The 24,587-nt window shown below is 50.5% G+C and overlaps 1 long non-coding RNA gene across 1 annotated transcript; it reads left to right on the top strand.

Moving 5' to 3' along the window:
• Nucleotides 1–8,618: 8,618 nt before the first annotated feature.
• Nucleotides 8,619–23,128, top strand: LOC311583657. The gene is made up of 3 exons (XR_014774626.1): nt 8,619–8,799; nt 20,666–20,826; nt 21,271–23,128. It is a non-coding gene; the product is annotated as an uncharacterized lncRNA (long non-coding RNA).
• The last annotated feature ends 1,459 nt before the right edge of the window (nt 23,129–24,587 follow it).

Below are 24,587 nucleotides of genomic sequence, written 5' to 3'. Positions count from 1 at the left end.
AGTTCAAATCCTGGCAGCCACGCAACATGCTGGATCTGGCTGCTTGGGGCTTGATTTCCCAGTGGTGGTGGTGGGAGGGGGCACAGAACAATCCCAGGAAGTTGCTGGCCAGGCAGCCTAGGCAAGATGACAGGGCTTCTGGTTCAATGAGAGTCTCTGTCTCAGAAAATAAGTGAGGGATGATAAAGGAAGTCACCCGACATTATTCTCTGCAATTGTGCACAACACACACACATGCACACACACACACACACACACACAGATACACCACATACACACCACACACACACACACACACACACATATCACACACACCACACACACATGCATACACACACACATCACGGACACCATATAGACATACCTCGTATAACACACACACATGCACATACACTAATTAAAAATAAAGTTAAATCCAGCTCATGGTGCTAGGGACATAGCTCAGGAGAAGAGGACCTGCCTAATTTGTGCTAGGTCTCAGGTTTTATGCCAGCACTGAGGGGAAAATATACAGTTTATTATGTAAGTTGTCATCCTCATGACCAGTGGGGTAGGGACAATAACAGGAAAGATACGGACCACACTATCCGCTCAGGAATTTGAACACAGTTTGCAATTACCCAAAGCCATTGCCTCTGGGGCAGGCTGGGAAATTTCTTTCATGGATGACACTGGACTTAGTTCCAAGATCTCACTGTGCCCAACGTCTGGACCATTTTGTTGTTGCTGGGCCACCTGGGGCTCCTTCACCCCCTTCCTAAGACGTCACTGCTTTGGCCAGATGCTGGAGCTCAGGGTACCTACCTGATAGGGAGGCTCCCTACCAAACCCCCATGCACTGCGGTTGGAGCACCAATCACTGCTATTGGAGCACTATGCCCTGTGTTGGAGCATCATACACTGCAGCTGGAGCACTGTGTCTGCAGTTGGATCACTGTGCACTGCAGTTGGAGCACCATGAACTGCGGCTGGAACACCATGCACTGCAGTTGGAGCACTATGCACTGCAGCTGGAGCATCAGTCACTGCTATTGGAGCATCATGCACTATGGTTGGAGCACCATGTACTGCGGCTGGAGCATCATTCACTGCAGTTGGAGCACTGTGCACTGCAGCTAGAGCACTGTGCATGGCTGCTGGAGGACCATGCACTGTGTTGGAGCACCATGCACTGTGTTGGAGCACCATGTACTGCAGTTAGAGCAGCAATCACTGCAGTTAGAGTACTAATCACTGTGGCTGGAGCACCATGCACTGTGGCTGGAGCACCATGCACTGTGGCTGGAGCACCATGCACTGTGGCTGGAGCACCATGCACTGTGTTGGAGCACCATGTACTGCAGTTAGAGCAGCAATCACTGCAGTTAGAGTACTAATCACTGTGGCTGGAGCACCATGCACTGTGGCTGGAGCACCATGCACTGTGGCTGGAGCACCATGTACTGCAGTTAGAGCAGCAATCACTGCAGTTAGAGTACTAATCACTGTGGCTGGAGCACCATACACTGCAGCTATCATATCAAAGGCTGAAGCTGTTTGCAGATGTGACCTCCCTATTCCTGAGAGCATTTGTGAAGATCTAAGAAGCCATCTCGCCTTTCTCCTGAGCATTGGTCTCAGCCATGGCTAGGAGCTTGTTCCTTTAACTCACAGAGCTTGCCACCAGGGTCTAGGGCCTCCTCCATAGTGGACACAACCGCCTCCATTTTCACCTGGGCGAAGAGGCTCTGGCTTCCAGAAGATTCTCTTCCTCTTTCCTGTCCTTAGAGTTCTGCCCGAAGTAGGAAGCAGGTACTGAAGGGCTATGAAGAGGGCAAGGAAGGGGCTGACGTGGACCTCAGAGAGAAGGGGGTCATTGTGGGTGACTCTCCAGGCCACACCAGCCTCAGGCGAGTCCTAAGCCTGCAGCAAACCTGTCTGCCCGCAAGGCTGTCTCAACACGCCATCTGCAGAGTCAAGTTCGCAGTGTAAATGCTGATCTCCTGTCCCTTTCCTCAGGGGCTCTCAGTGGCCCTTCCTCTCCAAGCCTCTTGGGTGCTGAAATCCTAGGCCACTCACTGCTCTGGAATGTCCTTGTCAGAACAGGCCCTCCAGGCAGCTGTCCTGAGGCAGGGCCAGCAGGGTGGGCCACACTGGCTCCCAAGCCTGCCCTGACTTAGGCTTCTCCTTGGCACTATTTTTGGCAGATTTTTTTTTCCATCCTTGCTCTTTATCATAAGCCTATTGGGCAGATGACAGAGGTATAGTAAGCTTGAATGGGCTTGTTTGACAGGCCAACTTTCACCCACGAGCTGCGGCTGACTGCCACAAAGGAACTCTGCATGGAGACGACAAGTGAGCGGCCCCAGCTAGTCCCTTGCTGTAATTTACTTCTGAGTTTAAAATGTTTTGTTTTCATGTTCCTGGTTGTGAAGGGTAAGGGAGGAGAAGATGGGACCTGCCTGGGCGTTTGTCGTTGGCACATGTCAAGGCCCTCTTCACTTGGAGCCCCACCCATGAGAGCATCAACAAACACTTTGTGGGGACCTCTCCCAAGTAATATGATTACGTTCAAAGGCACTGCTGAGTGTCATGGGCTAATGGCTCAGCGGTTAAATGTCATGGGCTAATGGCTCAGTAGGCAAAGTTTTTTACCGTGTAAACATGAGGACCTGAGTTCAGGTCCCCAGAACACATGTAAAAGCCTGATGTGGTATCACAGGTCTGTGACACAGTGCTCCTGTGGAGAGATAGGAGGTGGACACGGAAGCATCCATGGAAACTCTTGGTCCAGCTCTCCGGATGTACTCAGCAACAAACAAGAGACCGTGCCAGACAAGGCAGAAGGTGAGGACTGACTCAAGGTTGTTCTCTGGACCCTGTGTTTGTGCTTGTACTTGTACACGTGAAAACACCACACACACACACACACACACACACACACACACACACACACATTTCTAGCTTCAGTAAAAGCGGGGAACTGCCTTAGACATAAACCTTGCCTTCCACTGTCATTTAAACAGTTTTTGCATTTCATTATTCCCCAAGTGACATTAAGTAGAGTTGGAATAGATTTAGAAAAACTCCCAAAGTAGAAGCAGCATGATGAGTGCCTGCAATTTTATCTACTCAGGAGGCTGAGGCAGGGGGATCAAAAGTACCAGGTCAGCCTGGGCTCTATAGCTAGACCTTGTTGAGAGAGAGAGAGAGAGAGAGAGAGAGAGAGAGAGAGAGAGAGAAGAAGAAGAAGAAGAAGAAGAAGAAGAAGAAGGAGGAGGAGGAGGAGGAGGAGGAAAAGGAGGAGGAGGAGGAAGAAGAAGAAGGAGGGAGACAGGGAGGAGGAGGTGGGAGAGAGAAGAGGAGGGAGAGAGGAGGAGGGAGGGAGGAGGAGGGAGAGAGGAGGAGGGAGGGAGGAGGAGGGAGGGAGGAGGAGGGAGAGAGGAGGTTCTGGAGCAGATAAAACAAGCCCAGCCAGGAAGGTGAGAGTTGGTTTGCTCAAAGGTGAGGGGAAAAGAAGCTCAGACTCTGGAGGCAGTGGGTGTGGCCACCCGGCAATCCTCTAGGGGAAAAGGCTAAATTCAGAGAGGCCAGGGCAGGCAGCCACGCACTGTGCAGCAGCAGGAGCTGTGATCCATAAATCTGCCCGGGGAGAGCCCTAATCCAGCCCTTCATCACTTCCCTTCATGCCTGCTACCACTCCGCACTGCATGACTGCTAATTCTTCTCGCTAGGAACGACTTCTTCCTGCTCCTTGCCTGGGCTAGAAAATCCTTCAAGGGGCTGAGGGAGCAGGGGTGGGGGCATGGGCTAGCAGGCAAAGTGTCTGCTGCGTAAGTTTGGGTGCCCAGCATTTATATAAAAAGCTGGACATGAGGGCGTGCCCCTAATCCTCGTGCTGGGGAGGTGAAGGCAGGAGCCCCAGGAGGCTCGCTGGCCAGTCAGTTTAGTCTAATGGATGAGTTCTAGGTTCAGTAAGAGACCCTGTCTCAACACAGCAAAGTAAGGAAGGCACTCACACAGCCACCTGTCTTCAGAGGTCCCCGACAGGATCTCCCAGGTCTACACAGGCTTTATTCAGGGTCGTGCACTCACTGGTGCTGTACCAGGAGCCTTGTCTGCTCCAGCCTCTGTCCTCTCAGGCCTTGGTAGGCACGGTTCTTTCTGGACTGCGGCCCTTACAGCACTCTTCTGTCCTTTCAGCTTTAGGTCACCTCTCTCCTCTCCAAGGAGCTGTGGGCTGTGGGCACAGGGGGTGCTGAGTCAGCTGTGCTGCCTGGAGGCTGCGGTGGGGAGGAAAGGCCAGTGCAGGACAGCCTGTGGGTCTGTCTGTAAATGCGTGGGTGTGTGGGTAGGGGCTGGACATCAAGCCCAGACCCTTGCTTGTGGTCACCAAGCATTCTACCACCGAGCTGCACCCACAGCTCTGTGAGCCAGGCTTCAAGAGATGGTGGCAGAATCCACCTTCCTTCTTGTCTCCTGTGTCCGGAGTTGTACCTGGCGTGGTGCTCAGTGGAGGGCGTCTTTTCCAATATGGAAGGTCCTGGAGTCGCCATCATCAGGACCAAGTTGTAGGGGCAGAAGCTAAGGGGTTCTTCTTGAATCAGCAAACTCAGGGTCTCCCGACAAGGGGGTGATTTTGATCTTAGGTCCCAAGCCTCATTTCGAGAATTCTGTCTTCCATTTTTACATGCTTACAGTAACATCTTCTTGGTTGGAAATCAGTTTTCAGCACTGGACTAAGGGGTTCAAGAGAGAACCAGAGTGTGTTGAGGTGGGGGAGAGGGTGGCACTGCCTGGGGTCAAGCTGGAGGTCGGAGACAGACGGACACCAAGGCCAAGCTCTCGCCTGACTGGAATTCCAGCCCCTACCAAGGTGATGTACAGAGCATGCCTCAGTTTCCCCAACTGTCAAGAGGTGATGGCTTTCTTATTGACATATTTGGAAAAAACCAAACAAAGCAAATATGTGAAGGAGAAGAAGTGGTCCTGGCACATGCATCGCATGTGGAATGGCAGCTCCTGGCATTCTGTCTGGCCTCCCCAGCTCACAGGTCACAACGGGGCAAGTCAGTTTAGCCCTCTGCTTATATGTTTTGACTTCAGACACGAGGGGCCTGACTCATTCTTACTGGCTGCGGTGGGAACCGACACCATGGTGGACATGTATGTGTTCTGAAAGCTCTGAGGCGAGAGAGAGAGAGAGAGAGAGAGAGAGAGAGAGAGAGAGAGAGAGAGAGAGAGAGAGATGTGCTGGTGCCCAGCTGGCTTCCCCTTTTTGTGAAGTCTGGGGCTCAGCCCATGGGACTGTTCCATCACAGCTGAGGTGGGTCTTCCCACCTCAGGAAGTCACTCTAGACAACCTCCTGCAGAGGCTTGACTCCTGGGTGATCCTAGAGCCTGCTGCCAAGGGGATGACATTAAATATCACAGTCAGATCACATTACAGGTGGTTGTGAGCCACCACGAGGCTGCTGGGGGGTTGAACTCCAAGACCTTTGAAGGAACAGTCAGTGCTCTCAACCACTGAGCCATCTCTCCAGCTCCCTACGTGCTGTAGCCAGTAAGCCAGCTGTGACTTAGCTGGTGTTGGCTGACTTATATGTCAACTTGTCTGGACCACAGTACAGTCACACATTGTCCTAGGTGTTTCTGTAACGATGCTTTTGCATGAGATTAGCATTTAAATTGGTGGACTTTAACTGAAAAAGATTGTCCACTGTGTTCTGCTTGGGTCTTGTTCAGTCTGGTGAAGGCCAGATGATCTCCCCAATAAAGCAAGCATTCTGCAATGGGTGGCCTACACATAGGGCCTGTGTGTTCCCTGGCCTATGGGTCTTAGAGCCGCACATCTACACAGGCACATGGACTCCCTTCCCCTCTACTTTCCCACCCCCCTCTCCACACCCGCCACCCCTCCCACACACACGCCCATGTGCTCAGGAGCACCTTGGCTGACATACCAACCGCCACCCAGCATCCTCCTCTAGGTGGGAGATACATACTCTGTTGCAACAAACAAACAAATAAAAATTTTTTAAAATTTATTTATTTTTATTTTATGTCCATTGGTGTTTTGCCTGCATGTATGTCTGTGCGAGTGTGTCAGATCTTGGAGTTCCAGATGGTGAGCTGCCATGTGGGTGCTGGGAATTGAACCCGGGTCTCTGGAGCAGTCGGTGCTCTTAGCCACTGAGCCATCTCTCCAGCCCAGATTCTACTGTCGGACTATGACACAGCTGCCTGATTCTAATTCTTGGTTCTGCCTCACCTGTGCCTTTCTATGGACACTGCAGTAAAACGCCTGTCTACAGGGCACTGCCTCTGCATCTTCGCCAGCTCAGCTGCTGCCACTGGCTGGCCTTGCACGGAAGGTGGACTGCACTCTTCTAAGGGAACCTCGTGTTTAAGCTCCTTAAATGTTCTCCTTCTCTTGTGGGCTACATGCAGGCTGCCTACATCCCCCAGGATAATGTGGCAGAGGAGCCCGTCCTTCAGCCTTGGGGTGGCACGCCCTTCTGCCAGCCTTCAGAGAGCTAAGTAGGCAATTCGTTCCCATTACATAGTAATTAGATGTCAGAGCACTATTCTGTATACCATACGGGTCTCACAGAAGTGGCTATCACTCCCAAATTTTTGAGAAGCTTGGACCAGAGAAACTGATTTTCACACAAATCAAAACATTTGCTCCATTGCAGCGGGTCCCGGCTCTACAGAGAGAGCCCCACCAAGCATCTGTCCAAACGAAAAGTTTTCTTGCTTTCTCCAGAGTCCTTTGTACTCCTAGGCCCTTGCATGGGGACCCCGCTTAGAAGAAGGGCCCACAAGCATCACCTGGGGGACAAGAGAGCAATGACATGCCAAATATAGCTTATTAGCTAGCAGAATCACATGGTTAGAGAACCCTGGAGTTTTGGGGCCTGGGAGAGGCCTGCTTGCTCATTTGACTACATGAATCCACAGCCCCTCATTAAAAACAGACCACCCCAGTTAAAATGTTCGCTCGTCTGCGGTTCCTGCTGTGGGGCTACAAGGAAAACAACTTTTACCTGAGATCATTACTCATTTTGCAAGAAGTCTCATGGGTTCATTAACCATTATGAGCCTTTGTGCATAACCCACCCACCCCACTGTCCTTTATCTATTCATGTACCCACCCACCCACCCACCCAGCCAGCCAACTGTTTGTCCATCCATCTACCATCCATCTGTTCATCTACCCATTTATCTGTCCGTCCGTCCGTCCACCCACCCACTCATCTACCTGCCCATCTATTCCTCTATTCACACATCTATCTTCCCCATCCACTCATCCGCTTATTTATCCACCTACCCATCCATCCACCCCATCTGCCCATCCGTACATCCATCCCTCACCCCAATACAGCACCGCAGTCACCCCAATTACAGCACTGTGGCAAATGTACAAAATGTAATACGGTTTATCCTCCCTGTTCCTCCTTTCTTGGCTCTTTCCTTCCTCACCCAGAGTAAGGCTGAGCATCCTCACGGGGCTGCTGTACAGCTGTGGGAGGAAGGCAGCTTACATCAAGGCCGTAGTGGTGACATGGGGATTCTCCAAACCCCTCTGGGCCTATGGTGCTGGTGTCACTCGTGCCAGATGGCAGAGCTTCGCACCGCAGGATGTTAGAGGGCAACCTGAAGATGCCTAAATTAATCCAGAGGAGATCACAGCCCTTCCCTCCTCTTTGAACTCTGCCGATGCCAGAACAGGGGGTGACTAGATGAAGCTGAAGATAAATTGAGCTGGGAGCTGATGTCTCCCGTTTCTTGGGACATGCTGCAGGTCACGGACTGTGAGAGGGGCTGGGCCAGTGTGTGATGGATAGTGAAGCTGGGTTTTACACAAGCTAAGTTAATGGTGATTAGATCCTGTGCTCCAGGGTTAGGGACAGATGCCCACAGGAGGGTGGGGATTGATTTAATTTCACAGGCAAACCCCACCCAGTTCCCCCGACTGCTCCCTCTGTATAATGGATTGAGAGCAGAAAACTGTGGTCCGAATACTAGGTGTTAGCTGCCACACACGTTGGAGCTTGATGGGCCTCCAAGCTGATCTGGTGTGGCCGACTCAAGCCCCTCTCTCTGCATTTTGGTTTATTGCACACAGTCCACACAAGGGCTGTTTCCACCGCTAATAGCAACCCTGAGTCACTGTCTGTTTCCCATCTCCGCCTGCGGAACAGCAACCCAGAGCAAGGGCTGTGCCATAAATACCGGGCCCCAGAAAGCCACTGTGGTATAGATTTGCCTTTTTGTGCGCCTATGTCTGATTCACTGATGCGCTGGCAGCCTTCCAGGCTGGAAGAGAGGGAGAGAGAGCATCCAGGCAGCCTCGCTCTCATCTGTACCATGGAGAGCCTCTGCTGGGCTGAGCTGTGCGCCTGGGAAAGACAAATCCCAGACGTGGCAGGAGGAGGGAGGAGGTGGAGGGAGGAAAAGGAGATGAAAGAGGAGAAGGGCTGCATTTATTAAGCTGTTTTTCTTTGGGTGAAAAGAAGTATTTATCTGTGATTTCATATATCATGTGAGAGGTGGCTTCCTGCCAATTTCCAAGACGCCAAACAACCCACTGACATCATATGCTAAATATAGCCCAGGCTTCTCTGGTGGGGGGAGGTGAACAAATGAGGCTGCTTCTGGAAAGGGGCTGGCTCTCCTCTGATACGTGTTGACTGTGGTCAGGCTGTCTGGCATGTGTACTCAAAACCATAATGTCCTCCTGGTCCAAGGATGGGGAAGGGGCAAGGCGTCCTCAAACCGTCCGCCATGTAGTCTGTCTTCTTCTTGCCTCTCCAGGTCAGTAGCTGAGCCTGGCCATGGCAGGGATAGCGGGGGCTTCTGCAGTTGGAGGCTTTTGACAAGTTGGTGTGTGTGTGTGTGTGTGTGTGTGTGTGTGTGTGTGTGTGTGTCTGTGTGCATGTGGTGTGTGTGTGTGTGTGGATATGGTGTGTTTGTGTCCATGTGGTGTGTGTGTGGATATGGTGTATTTGTGTGCATGTGGCATGTGTGTGCATGTGCGCATGTGTGTGCACATGCATGCACACACACTTGTAATCCCTGCCCTGTCCTCCAAACAGCATGGCTGATTGCTCTAAAGGAAAAGCAAGAGTGTAAGGAAAAGACATGGAGTCCCCATGTGACCAGGAACTCTGCCGAGGCTTGGGTTCTGAGGAGAAGGAGGGACAGGGTTTGGCATAAAGGCAGCCAAGCTTGTCTGTGTTTGTTGCAAGCCTTTAGGCAAGGCCACTGCAGACAGTCAAACCAGCCCAGTTGGGTCTCAGGTCCCTTTGATCCCTTCCCCTAAGGCTGTCGTGGAAATCCTGTCCTGTATGGGGCCTGTCCTTGTGTGGAGCCACCTGAAAGACAAAGACTGCATTCTCTGCTAACACTCCTTCACACCCACCCTGCAGTGCAGCAGAAAGACGAAGCCATCCTAGAGGGCTTCTTGCGCTCAAGGGAAGGCAGCCTGAAGGGAGGGGAGTGGAGTCAGGAGGACAAGCGAAAGAAAATCCATGCAGGGAGACATAGGGAGACTGCTTCCAAACAGGCTCGGAGAGGCACGGGATCCAGAGGAAGGATCTCTCGGCACAGCCAGGGATGAGGGATGTCATAGAAGCGGTTACTATGGAAACTGGTGTAAAAGCAGAGAGGGGAAAGGAGAGGGCTGACTTGAGAGAGGTGGGAGTGAAGGCAGCAATATCAAAGAGGGATGCTACGGGTACCCCCATGTCTGATGAGCAAACAACTCGGGGCGGGGGTAGAGGGTGGGGGAACAGCAGCTCATTACTGCCCTGGAACAGGCCATGGATTAGCAGACATGGTGATCCTTTCTCTGGAAGCCTGGGTGCCAAGCCTGCTCTCCCACAAGAAAAGCTCATCGGCTGGGAAATAACTCCCAGCTGCTGAGGAGGGAGGGGGCAGGTTAGGGCCAACTCTTCTTCGTCTTTGGCGACAGTCTTAGGGAGCAACTCGATTTTTCTGTGTCTTGATTTTGTTACGTGCCTTCCACCCAGGCATGACGAAGCATCTTGCTCAAGAAAGAAACCACAGAATAGCTTAAAGCCAAGATGACAGTGTTGAGTGCTGTGTGAAGCAGGAAAAGAGAGAGAGAAAGAGAGAGAGAGAGAGAGAGAGAGAGAGAGAGAGAGAGAGAGAGAGAGAGAGAAATATGAACTTCGCCACCAGAGCCCTGAGCACACAAGCCCTAGGGGCAGGTGCTGGAGGGAGGCAAAGGGCAAAGCCCTGGTCACACTGATTTCACTGTGTTTCAGTGTGACCATCAGAAGGAAGGTGAAGGGTGATTTCATCCCCTGAGGCTAGGGACAGCTCCCGGTCCCCACCCCCACCCGCAGTCACTGCCCTTTTGTGCTGACTCACACAAACTAACACAGATGATTTTAAATGTTTGAGTTGCCACAGCCAAAAGGTAAAAGAAAGAGAATGAATAGCTTTGCTAAAAATTTTTTATAAGCCAGTTAACCCAAAAAATGACCATATCAACCAAACCAATTAGAGATCACTGCTTTTGATTTTGCAGTGTTGGGGGCTGGACTCAAGGCTAAGCAAACACTTGACCACAGAAGTACAGCCGTGGCCTTCAGCATAGAGATTATTAATGAGATAATTTAAATTCTTTCACACTACGTTTTTGAGCCCCGGTGTGTGGGCTCTACTAGTCAAATATCCGGTGAGTCACCCCTTAGGTGCTCCATAGCCAGGCAGGGCTCCTGTGTTGGACAGCAACACAGCTCTAGAATTTTCCATCACAGTGATGGGCAACAGTTAGAAATAGGAAAGCAGGGTGTGAGCTTACTGTAGCCTGTGGCCCCGAGTGGTTGGGCTGGGTGTCTTCTGACTGGGGAAAGCATCCAGCTTTTAGCCCAGGATGAATCTGTGTGATAGGTCAGGCTCCTTGGGCTCCAGTGGCTTTGTGACCGTTTGAAGAAATGGATTGTCCTAGTAAACCGGGCCTGGGTTAAGGAGTGGGAAGGGATAACACCTGAGAGCAGCCAGCGTCCTGTGCAGTACAGCAGCGTTATCGTTCTGCGGCCTGGAAATACTCACAAGTGCAGGCACTCGGAACCACGTCTGGCGGTGCACAGTACCTGCCCAGCACGCGGTTCCAGGCTCAACTCCCAGCTGTGGTGGAGCACACCGGTAATCTCAGTCCTTGGGGACGAGGAGGCCGGAGGATCAGAAGTTCAAGGTCATCCCGGAGCAATATTAAGTCTAGGGATAGCTTGGGCTACATGAGATCCTCCTATCTCAAAAAAAAAAAAAAAAAAAAAAAAAAAAAAAAAGTAAGGTGGACAAACATATGGAAAGGAAAGCCGTGTTTTCTTCACCCCTGGAAAACTTTATGTGGGTATAACAGAGAGTCAGTTGTCAAACATCTGGACAGACAGCGACCCCCGTGTCACTTGACAGTGAACCCAGTGGGGCTTGGATGACTTGATGAAGACACTAAGTCACGGAAGGCCTGGCGTTTGATCTAGCCCAAAGCACAAATCTTATTAAGAAGCATTTTACATTTAAAATATGTGAAATGCAAACAAAATTTAGTAGCAAAAGCAAAATTAAATATTTAATGATATAATTAAGTCTTATTAATGGTATGTTCTTTATTTGGCTGATTAAATATTCAGGAGAGAGTTATCATCTCTTAGTGATGTGTTTTTCATAATTATTTGTTAGGTATTTTCATTAACATTTGATGAATATTAATAGTTAAAATAAAAAAACCAGTTTTTATTTCCGTGATAATGACTTTCTGGTGGCGACAGTTTATAACTAGGTGTTTAGAACGTGCTCCACTTGTGAGTGTGTCAATGGGTGGTGGTGTCACTGAACAGTGGGAATCTGGGTCTTTATGGTGATAAACGGCTAACATCAGGCTCTTCCATGATTCTTCCCTTATTTATTTAATTTACTCCTCTCGTAAACCTTCATTGTAGGAGAAATATGAGCTGCAAACTTGCAGCTAAAACTAATAAGTTGGGGCTGGGAGACGGCTGAGCAGAGGAAATGCCTGCCATGCAAGCGCGAGGGCCTGAGTTCAGATGCCTGGCACCCAGGTAAAGGCTGGGCATGGCAGACCGCATGTAACCCCGGTGCTGGCGACAGACAGATGCATTCTGGGAGCTTTCTGGCCAGACAGTGTAGCTGAAATAGCAAGATCTGGGTTTGGTGAAGTAAGCCTATCTCAAAAACTCAAGTGGAGGAAGGAGGGCACCTGATATCAACCTCTGGCCTGCACGTGTGCCCATATGCTCAAGGGTACATGCAAACACACACACACACACACACACACACACACACACACACACACACACACACAAACACATTTACACTGAAGCCTGTGTACATACGTCGTATACTCTTGAAGGCTTTCATTTTTCAACTGATGCGGGCTTGTGTGCGTAGGGGTGGCTGTGCGCACTATGGCCTAGGAGGGCAGAGAAGGTGCTGAAACTTCTAGAACTGCAGTTTCAGGCTATGATGAGCATCCCCCCGACACGGGTGCTGGGGCTCACTGGTCCTTTCTAAGATCATTACATTCTCTCAACCGCCGAGCCGTCTCTCCAGTCCCCTAAGCTGCATCTCAGGCTGAGTCCCAGTCTTACACTACCCGTGGTCTGCGCATCTATTTTTATCATCCTCAGTGGGTTCTCAGAGTTGGGGGTCCACCAGAATTACACTACCCGTTACATTAGCACTCCCTACTCAGGTCGGTGGCTGCATAGACATTTGTTTTTCTTCCGGCGGTTTCTACCCTGGGTAACGTGACCAGAATGCACATGGGCCTCCTGTCTCAGTTATGTAGTAACTGAAGAGAGCAAACTGGGATGAGTCCAATGACGTGGTCAAAGGATGGAGAGAGCATGTGGTGGCCAGGCTCCCTGCAGCACCAATATGGCCTCCACCATAGCACCAATATGGCCTCCACTGTGCCTTCAGAAGCTCTGCACCTTGGCATCCTCACGCCAGGCTGCAGGCACTGCGGTGTTGGTCAGGAGGGGGAGGGTGACAGCATGGCCTCTTAGTTGGGCCTACTGTCACATGTGGAAGCAGTAGCAGCCACTGTGTAGTCTCTCTGAGCCTTTGATAGATGCGTTTGCACTCTGGAGTGCTGACTGAGTTGGCCCAATCAGAACTGCATGCCCTTTGACTTTCTGGGAAGGCTTTTCTCCTTCTCCAGGGATGATTTGCCTTTTGTTGTTGTTGTTTTTGTTTTTGTTTTTTTGTTTTTCGAGACAGGGTTTCTCTGTGTAGCCTTAGCTATCCTGGACTGTTTTGTAGACCAGGCTGGCCTCGAACTCACAGAGATCCATCTGCCTCTGCCTCCCGAGTGCTGGGATTAAAGGTGTGCGCCCTCTTGATTGGAAAGAGCTTTGAACTGTGGAATGTGTGGGGCAGGGGCACAGGGGGAGGGATCAAGGCAAATTTCTAACACACGACTTACAAAAGATTGTAACAAACAGAGGACCCCATGTTGGTTTTTAAGACTAGTTCCAAGGTATTGAAGGACCTCCATGGGCAATTTCCGACTCTCAAAGCCCTTGCTAGGTCAGTGGGAACACTCCATACTGTGCGTGCGTGCCTGTGTGTGTGTGTATGTGTGTGTGTGTGTGTGTGTGTGTGTGTGTGTGTGTGTGTGGTGACACGCTCAGCCTGTCAGCTTTCCATTTAAGCCCAGCATCTCTTGGCTGGTGCAGGGTGCCGCTAGGATTCAAGGCCAAGTTCTGGGGTTCTCACTTCTTCTCCCCAAGGCCTGGCACCTCCTTCCCCCATGATGTTCTTTTCTCCATGTTGTAATATAAGACAAAGGTTCTAATGCCATTGATAAGAAAGCGCCCCAGCTGGGCATGATGGCACAGGCCTGTTATCCTGGGTCCTTGGGAGACTAGGGCAGGAGGTCAAAGGTTAAAGGCCTGTGTGAGCTGCAGAATGAGTTCAAAGGCAGCCTGGCCTACAAAGTGAGTTCAAGGCCAGGTTGGGCAACTTAGCAATTTGTCTCAAAATTAATATATTAAAAAATGGATTGGTAATAGAATGTTAGCCTAGCATGTATATGGCTTTGGGTTAAATCTTAAAGAATAAACAAGCAAGTAGATAGATAGATAGATGATAGATAGATAGAAAGATAGATAGATAGATAGATGATAGATAGATAGATAGATAAATAGATAGATAGATAAATAGATAGATAGATAGATAGATAGATAGATAGAGGAAACATAGAAAGGCAGGTAGGTGGACGATAGAAAGTCCCAGTTAGGAAATAGACATAAGAAGACAGAAGTCAGCCGGGCATGGTGGCGCACACCTATAATCCCAGCACTCAGGAGGCAGAGGCAGGTGGATCGCTGTGAGTTCAAGGCCAGCCTGGTCTACAAACCGGGTCCAGGACAGCCAAGGCTACACAGAGAAACCTTGTCTCAAAAAGCCAAAAAAAAAAAAAAAAAAAAAAAAAAAAAAGACAGAAGTCCCTTGTTGGGCCGTAGTGGCTGGGCATGGTGGCGCACACCTTTAATTCCAGCACTCAGGAGGCAGAGGCAGGTGGATCGCTGTGAGTTCCAGGCCAGCCTGGTCTACAAAGCGAGTCCAGGACAGAGAAATCCTGTCTTGAAAAACAATAAAATAAAATAAAATAAAATAAAATAAAATAAAATAAAATAAAATAAAATAAAGACGGAAGTCCCTCTTGTTCGTGGTGTCAGTATTCAAAGCTGATTTACAGGAAGGTACCATCATATGCCTCCGGCCCTGTTGCCCTTGCTGACCACATCTTCACTCTAAGCCTAGCAGGATGGCTAAATCCCAGCTTTTAATAATATTTGCCTTGACCACGTCCTGGCCACGTCCCATGACGGTGGTTGTTCTCAGTGCCACCAAAAGGGGGGGCACGTGGGTGATGCTGGCAGGAGCAGGGAAAGACAGTGAGATGGGACCTTTTCTCTTCACCCCAGACACGTGCGACTCTCCTGGGCTGAGGGCAGACAGTAAACAGGCACATAGGCCTCCGCTTCCCCTTCGGGTCTTGGGTATATCAAGGAGAAAACACAAGTGGTCTCAGTGTGGACAGCAGGCAGCAGAGACCACACAGGCCACCCCAGCATCCATCCGCGATGTCTCTTTGTGTCGAGCCACAGAGAGACCACTGGTTACCACCTGCACAGCCCTGGCCCATCATTTGGCTCCCTGAGGAAGGCAGGCAGATTGCTCTTGCCGTCAGCCGCTGTGGCTAGTGCCAGCCCTCCAGGACTCCACACCTCCTCCCTTCACCCCGCTACCGTCCACGAACTGGGGCTCTGAAGAGCTTTCCTGGTAGCCACAGACTCTTTTGAGGAAGCTGCCTCTACACTCAGGAACTAGCAGGGCCCCCACTGACCATCCCCACCAGTGAAAGCGCTGACGGTGGTGGAAGCTTCTCCCCGTCCCTACCCTCTGGGCTCCTTGAATCTTCAGAGAGCAGAGGCCCGGGAAAGCACAGGCTCTGAGGAAACATTCTCAGATGCAGTGGCCAACGACGTGGCCTCGTAGGGTAGAAGTCCTACTTGGAATTGAAGATGGGATAATGCTTGGCTGGGAACCGGTTTCAGGGCGTGTAAGCTTGCGCTGCTTAAATGGAAACATTGTATCGGGATCCAGGGAGACAGCTCAGTGAAGTGCCTGCCTGTCAGTCCCTTTAAGAACCCAGGGGTAGGGCTGGAGAGATGGCTCAGAGGTTAAGAGCACTGACTGCTCTTCCAGAAGTCCTGAGTTCAATTCCCAGTGACCATCTATCCCAGCTCACAACCATCTATCATGAGATCTGGTGTCCTCTTCAGGTGTGCAGGTGTATATGCAGGTAGAACACTGCATATGTAATAGATAATAAATAAATAAATGCTTAAAAAACAAAACCAAAAACGATGTATGGGGTTTGAAGAATGGCATCTGACCTCTAAATGTATATACATACATGCAGAAGCGGGCACACATACACAACACACATGCACACACATATACATAAACACGAACACACACCATATGCCACACACACACACCACATACCACACACACACATACTATATATCATACACATATACACACTTGACACACCACACACACACACACATGACACACCACAAACTCATCTCCCCCCCACACACAAACACACCACACACACTCACCAACATATACACATCATGATCACTCACCCACTCACCCATACACACACACACACACACACACATACACATGACACACCACACACTCACCTCCCCACACACAAACACACCACACACACTCACCCCCATGCAAACACACACAACACATACATACCATGCTCACTTACCCACCCACCCACATACATAAACATACACACACACACACACACACACACCACCACCACCACCACCACCACCACCACCACCACCACCCAAAGCTCTTCTTTCTCCCTGCAATAGTATACCCAGTGCTCTACACTAGGACCTCAGTTGGGAAGAGGTCTGCCCCTCCTATCATCACAGCAGTGTAAGCTTGTGCCTGCTGCCTGCTGCCTGCTGGAGGTGACAGGTATCTAGCTGGACTCCTGGGCTCTGCAGCCTGGGGAGAACTGACCGCTGCTGAGCTACTGCCCTGCACTCTGGCCTGACATGAACCAACACCAGTCCTGTGAGCTGTCTCCTGGTGTCACTGCTCAATGAAAGAACAAGAGGGAGCCAGGCAAGGAGCCGTGACTGTTTGCAGCCTGCTGAGGCCTCACAGGCTGCCTGGAGAAGGGCTCTCCACCACAGAGGAAATTAGATACCCTCTCACACACACAGCTGTGGAGGCATCTCAGCTCTTCTCCTGGACTGCCTCAGGGAACTGCATGCTTCGGGGCTCCCTTTGGGGTTCAGAGTAATAGAAGCCAAAGTTGTGTCCCCATGTAGGAAGCCTAGGTTCAACTTTAAATACCTATTTAAAAAATTTTTTGAAACAGAGTTTGAAGTTTCCCAGGCTGATTCTGAGCTTTGGAGCATCCTGTCACAGCCTCCTGAGTCTCTGGGATTGTAGGTCTGTGCTACTGGCCCTAGCTCATAATTAACAGATATATGAAAGACCCCAGATTCTATGTTTAAACTCTTAAATTGAACTAAAGAATAAACAAATGCATTTATAATTTTCTAGTGATTAATGGTAAATTCCCTCCAGAAAAGTGGCACTAATTTATACTAGTTCAAGCTTTGGAAAAGATGATTTTGCAGAAAATATAATTATTTCTATCAGAAAATATAATTATTTCTATCACCATGGTGAATAACTGGGTGCTAAGATTGGGCTACATAGAAAGTCAAGCCATCAGGAGTATGCTGCTTTATATAACACATATAATAAACAATCTCATTTAAATTTCATACTAAAAAGAGCAAACTTCTGGTGTATGTGTGTAGAAACGTGTGTGTGTGTGTGTGTGTGTGTGTGTGTGTGTGTGTGTGTTTTCACACTCACGTAGAAGCCAGTGGTTGATGCTGGGTGTTTTCTTCAGTAGCTCGCCACATTGGTTTTTTTTTTTTTTGAGCCAGGATCGCTCACCGAACCTGGAGCTCATAGTCAGTGAGCCCCAAGGACCCTCCTGCTTCTGTCTCCCTAGAGCTGGGCTTACGCTGTGAGCAGCGTCCTTAGCTATCTCCCCAGCCCCTAAAATGAGCTGTTTTGTCCCCCAATTCCAGAGAAAGAAAGAGGCTCAAAAAATCCAGCCCTGATCCCTCACTGTCTCCATGACAACGGATTGAGCAGGATCCCCCACCGCCCGCAGCTGCCACGTGGCCAGAGTCTTAACGTGCAACCCGGACTCAGCAGCGAGTTAAACTCGGCAGACACAAATGTTCTACTTTAACCACGCTGAGTCCCTGACACAGCCAGATTCAAGATCTAGTAGGTAAAATTAGAGCAGCGGTTCTGCCCTCTTTCCTTGAGGGCTCGGGTGAGGGAAGGGATCGGGCTGAGGGTGAGAAAAACAACTCCAGGCCTCTGAGGATTGAGCAAGGTGTCAGGGCGAGTATGGCGTGTTCTGGCTGGGCTGGCAGACCTCCCGCTCTCTGAGTCAGGAGCGTGGAATTCACTCTGCTTTTCCTTCCCTGGTTAATCAGCCACAGGGCAGGACGCATGCTGAGGCAATGAAATTTGGGTGACATGTCACACTGCGGGAAAGGCGGCTGCTCGCAGGCTGAGTCATGGCTCTGCTGCAGGTACGCTCCAAAAAAAATGCAGAGCTGTCTGCCAGACTGTGGCGGAGCCACGGGAGAACTGGGGCTTCTGGTGACCTGTTACTCCCTGGAGATTTGGAAATCCCTGAATGGAGAGAGAGAGAGAGAGAGAGAGAGAGAGAGAGAGAGAGAGAGAGAGAGAGAGAGAGAGAGAGAGAGAGAGAGGAGCTGTCTTAGTGAGGCCCAGTTGTAACAGAAATCAATCCTGAGGTTGCATGGACGTGAGGCAGTTAATGGACAAGGGTGGCAACAGTGTCAGGCCCTACCCTGGGAAGTCCGTCCGCACCCTGCATGATTTATGAACACTGCGTACAGCTCAGTGGCACAGTGCTTGCCTTGCTTTCATACAAGGTCCCAGAGTCCGTCCCCAGCACCCCGTAAGTCAGACTTCCAGGCACACACCTGTAACCCCAGCACTCAGAAGGCGGAGGCAGGAGGATCGGAGATTTAAGTTAATGTGGACTTGAGGCTAGCCTGAGCTACATGAGATCTCATCTCAATGAAAGACATGGGGCCGCCGAGATGGCTCAGCTGGGAAGACGCCTCGGTGTGTAAAGGCGAAGACCAGAGACTTCAGCCTCTGGAACCCTGTGTGGAAGGAGAAAACAGACAGCTAGAAGTGGTCCTCTGACCTCCATGCATGTACCTGCATTCACAGGCATAAACACACGCACGCACACGCACATACATGTTTATAAGTAAGTAAACAAATATGGTAATACAATTTTAAAACACTAATGTCAGCTGTGTTCCTGTCATGCACTTGCGGCCTCTCTGCAGGGGAGGAGGAGGAGTGTAAGATCTACAGGTGAAAGAACATGTTTTTGTTGTTGTTTTTTTTTAATCTCTGGCGATGCTATGTGTTGTCCTTTGACTATGTGGCCATCCCAGCACCTTCAGCAACCCCCCCACCACACACACACACACACACACACACACACACACACACAGACACACACACACACACACACACACACACACACACACACACACACACACACACACACACCTGGAATGAAATTCTACCAATTTTTCCCCTAAGAGCCATAAACCATTTAATGAAAAAAATCCAACACCAGGCGAGAGAAACCTTTTAGCAGCAGGGAGATCATCACCTACGACCGACCACAGCTGGTCAAAATACAGAGAGCCCGTCCCGGTGGGTACATCTAGAGTTCCTGCACCTAAGGCCCAGAGATCACCTCAGTGGAGGGGACAGAAAGACGGTGAGCACCCAGGAAGCCCGCTGAGAGATGACAGACAAGCTCCATCCACCACACTGCAGTGGCCTGGGCTGCCTAAACAAGACCTGGGTAGCTACCACATCAATAGACATGCTAATGAGGAAGGGGAACTCTCACTAGGCCCCATCCCTAAACAAAGAACGGCAAGCAGCTCGAGATCGCTGGGAAGCCCTTTAATTGGTTATACCATACCCTGTGGTCAGCCCTGAAATATGTACGTACAAGCAGCGCTAAAAGGACCCAGCAGGTCACATTTATATACTTATGCATACTTTTGTGTGACTAATCATGAGAGATAAGGAGGCCGTGTAAGTGAGGGAGGAGTACATCGGAGTTGGAGGGAGAAGAGGGGAGGAGAGAAATGATGTTGACTGTATTTTAAGTTAAAAATGAAATAATAGCCAGGCCTGGTGGTGCACGCCTTTAATCCCAGCACTCCGGAGGCAGAGGCAGGTGGATCACTGTTAGTTCGAGGCCAGCCTGGACTACTAAGCGAGTCCAGGACAGCCAAGGCTAAACACCTTTCACCTGTTGGTTTTTTTTCTGTTCCTGTTGTTTTGTTGCTGTTTTCTGGGTCTTTTTGATTGTCTGTTTGTTTGTCTGTGTGTATTTTGGAGACAGGGACTTACTATGTAGCCCAGACTTCCCTAGAACTTACAATCCTCCTGCCTCAGCCTCCACAGAGTGGCAATTTCAGGTGAGGTCCACTACACAGGCCACTCTTGGCTTTAATTTTGTTTTTTTAATTACACTTTATTTGTTTTGTGTGTGTGGAGGGGACAGAGAATAGTTTATGGGAGTCGTTTTTCTTCTTCCGCCATAGGGCGCTCTCTCTCTCTCTCTCTCTCTCTCTCTCTCTCTCTCTCTCTCTCTGTGTGTGTGTGTGTGTGTGTGTGTGTGTGTGTGTGTGTGTGTGTCCTCAGAGGCCTGAAGCATCAGGTCCCTGAAGCTTCGAGCTGCCTGACACAGGTGCTAAGAACCAAACCCCGGTCCTCTGCAAGAGCAGCAAGTGCTCTTTAGCCCTGGGCCATCTCTCCAGCCCCTGCATTTGGGTCTATTAACAGCCGACTGCTGCCCAGTCCAACCATTAAGGACAGTCAAGGGGACAGTAGTTGCTCTGAGACACTGGGTAAGACCTCCACCTGTATCCCTCTCTGTTTGCTCTGATGCTCACGCTCTTAGACCTTGAGGCTTGGAAGCTGGGTGCAAGTGCCCACCTGCGGCTCCTCTCCGAGTTCAGTCGTTTGCTTGTGACAGTTGTGAACGGTTGCGGTGACACCAGCAGGCACCCACCGGAACCCTGTTTGGGACATGTACCTTCGGTTTCACAACACTTCTATGAGGTAAGTTCTATTTTTGTACCTTTTTGACAAATGAAGAAACTGAGGGAGAGAGATGAGTCACGGGCCTATGGCCATCTGCTGGCGAGCGGCAGGCTAAAGGCTCGGCTGCCTGACCACAGAGAGACCCTTCTTTGAGCAGGACGCTCAACCTCCTCTCACTGGTGGAGGCCTTGGGCTCTCGAGCCTTGGGGTCCTCAGAGATGGGCTTTGCTCCTGCAGTGATGAGCTCAGATTCCCAGGCAAGAACATTCTCCACAGTTGCAGAAACCCAGAAGCCAGATGACCTCACAGGCAGGCCCTGGGGTGCCCTCAGGTGTCTTTTCAGAGGGACCCTCCCTTCTCCAGCTGCTGGGTCGGGTCACTGCTGAGTGGGTCACGGCAGACATCCTCTCAGCGTTTGTCCTGATAGTGAGATAGTCTGGCTAAGGTCAGGATCCTTTCCAGAGAGAAGCCTGCATCTCAAAACAGTCATCCAATCTGAGGCCCCGGACCCCACAGGACGTCATGAAGCTCCCTTCTTCTGCTCCTCAGATCCGCACTCCATCTCCTGATCTTCCTTCACCGTTGGCAGATCCAATCGCACCTCAGGGCATGTGCACACTGTGGCCCCAGGACCTGAGTGCCAAGAGTCTGGCCTAGCCTAGAAGTCGGTTAGGTGGCCTCGCACAGGATGGAAAGCCAGGCAGGGGGCAAGCTCAGGATTTCCCAGAACCTCTACTTTCCTAGCCACCCGCCATTTGGGTCCTTCTGTCTTTGGCCTCCACCTACCATGCCCTTACTGGCTCCAGGATGTGGCCTACAGGTAGCCCACCCGGGACCAACGGTTCCTGTGGCCCTCCAAGCAATGGGACCACCTCAAGTGCAGGTTCATGAAGCACACGACAGACTCTGGAGGGCTCCAGTCTGTGTGAATCTCCTAAAAGAATTGCCCAGGAGCCAGGGTGTCCCTTTGGCTAAGACAAGCAGGGTGTCTTCCCTGCTGAGGTACCAGAAGATTCCCGGAAGTCTCTGCCCCCCCCCCCCCCAGTTTATAGCTGGGTAGCTAGTTCCCTTCCTCCAGGAAACTGGCATCAAGGTCCTCCTGCTCTTTCCCTCACACTCCCCACCGCCTTCCATGACTCACCTGGCTGCACCCTGCACACCCATCCTGCTCCGAGTGGCTGCGATGGAAGAGAGCATCCTTGGCCAGTGGTGGGATGAAGGCATCTCACTCACTGCAGCCCAGAAACATCATCCCCGTTGCAGGTCCCCCCTCTCCTGGAAACAGTGGTTCCAGATTTGTGGGGAGCCAGACTGACCCCAACAGAAGGACAAAGGGAACTTTACTTCTCCAATCTTGTCCTTGTCCAGGAGTGGACTTGGCAAGGCCAGGCTAAGGCTGGAGCCAGGCCTCAAGGGAGTCAAAGTTGTGGCTTCTGGTGATGCAACTCTGCCCCCCTCCCCCTGCCCTTGCCCTCCTTCCACCCATCCCCCAAGGGCTGTGGTCCTAAGTCAGCTGTGCCTATGTTCTCTGTGCCAGCGTTGTCTGACTTGGTTTTCGGCTAACCCTGGCCATTTTTTTCCATTCAAGTGGGTACATGTGATGCTGTACTTCTTAATGCACTTGCATCAGCTTACGAGAAACCTGCTGGCCCCGGCTACTGCTTTTGTCTTCTTTAATTCTCATGCCTGGCCCTTGTTTCTACTCAACACCTCACGATTTGGGACCCTTGTTCCAAAGGCTCTGGGTCAGACATCCTTCAACCCTTTTTTTTCCATGCCTTCCTACCGGTCTTTTTGTTCCTGAAATAAATATGGCCGGTGCCATGGGACGCTATAGTGTCACTGTAAGGCAGACAACTACATGTGAGACTGCCCCCTAAATCATATTCCTGGGGCGCGGAGACTAAAAGCAGAGTTTGGGCTGGGAAAATGATTCAATGGATAAAGCGTTTGCCATGCACAGTCGAGGGCCCAAGGTCAGCTCCCAGAACCACACAAACGCCAGATGTGGTGGTGTGCGTCCGCAGTGTCAGTGCACCTGCAGCAAGTAGGATCCATCTGTTCCTGGTGCACCACCTAGCCTGGTGTACACAGAGGCAAACAGCTAGGAGACCCTGCCTCAAACCAATGGAAGGCAAGGACATACATGCCCACACATAGGCCATGTCACGAGCACGCCTGCACTGGAACACGAGAGCACCTCTTTCCCTAAAACAAAATTGAAAGCTGGCCTTTCTGCCACTGCCACCTGTCAATTTAAGACTGAAAAGGGGAAGAAAACTAAGCCAAACCTCGAATAAAAACAAGGTCTTTTGCTTCCACCCAACAAGGAAATAATGTGATTTTTGAAATGTTGATATCCAAAGAGTGGCTGGACTCAGGGTAGAGAGTGACCCCATAATAGTGTGGGGACCCGGAAATCAAATACGAGCAATGACAAATGCATGACAGTTTCTAATGTACAGGAAGAAGCACAATGTTCCTGAAGGAATTGGGCCTTGGTGTGTTAGCTGAGGCCTTGCCACTCCCCTAGCTGGCCTAGACTCCATGGATGCTGGCCACCTCAGCCAGGCAGCTCGGGTCACTGTCTTGTCCTCTGCTTAGTGGCCAGAGGCTCAGCAGACAGTGATATCATTATGTCATTGCCCAGGCTGGCGGGGGGGGGGGGGGGGGGAGGGGAAAGACTGACTTTCATTCAGACTTATTTTCTGCTTATTTCCTGGGAGCCTTGTTCCCCTGACTAATGGTTGGGAACTTCTGGAAGGGGACAAAGCTCGGCTGAACCTGGGAGGCAATGAGAAAAGGGCTGGTTCAGAGAGAGCAGGGGTGGGGATCTGGTTCACACTGGACCTGTGCCTCTGCCTCTGGGCTTCTGCCCTCTGCTCGGTGCAGGCAGCAGCTCTCCAGAGAAGCAGCCCTATTTTAGGGCTGGCTGTGGCATTTTAGAAGGTGCCCGATGGTGAGGAAGGAGGGTCCTGTCTCTTCCAATTTCTGTAACAAATTGAGGTTAAGACTGATACAGGAGCTGGGGCGATGGCTCGGTTAGTAAAGCATGCGCCTGGAAACATGAGGCCCTGAGTTCAAGGCTCACATTAAAAACTGTGGCATGGGCCGGGCGTGGTGGCGCTCGCCTTTAATCCCAGCACTCGGGAGGCAGAGGCAGGAGGATTGCTGGGAGTTTGAGGCTAGCCTGGTCTACAAAGAGAGTCTAGGCCAGCCAAGGCTACACAGAGAAACCCTCTGGTGAAAAACCAAAAACCAAACCAAAACAACCAGCCAAACAAACCAAAAGAACGGTGGTACGTGCTGGTCATCCCAGCACTGCGGAAGCAGAGCCCCTAGAGGGTCGATGGCTGGTCAGTATAGCCTGCCTCTGCCTCCCGAGTGCGGGAACTACAGGCACGCACCACCATGACCAATAATGACTAAACATTACAGAATAAAGAACAACTTCAGATATGCTTCTAGTAATTTAAATCTATTTATTATCTTATGTCTTGGTTATGGCGACTATTTTAGATGGCCAATATCCTTTTGAGAAAACATAAAAAATTTAACGTTTTGGTCTTTTACACTAGCTGACATATATTGACAAGAATATTTTTATATAATTACATCTATTTTAACTTATGTTGTTACTAGTAAAGCACAGAAAATACTTTAGATTTTATTTATTTTTATGTGCATGTGTGTGCGTGCGTGCGTTTGTGCACATGCGCGTGCACACACACATGCACATGTGGGCATAAGTTAGTACAGTACCCACGGAAGGCAGAAGA

The sequence above is a fragment of the Acomys minous genome, assembly GCF_964271855.1.
Source record: "Acomys minous genome assembly, chromosome: 14".
Lineage (NCBI taxonomy): Eukaryota > Metazoa > Chordata > Mammalia > Rodentia > Muridae > Acomys > Acomys minous.
This window is presented reverse-complemented; position numbering and strand designations above follow the sequence as displayed.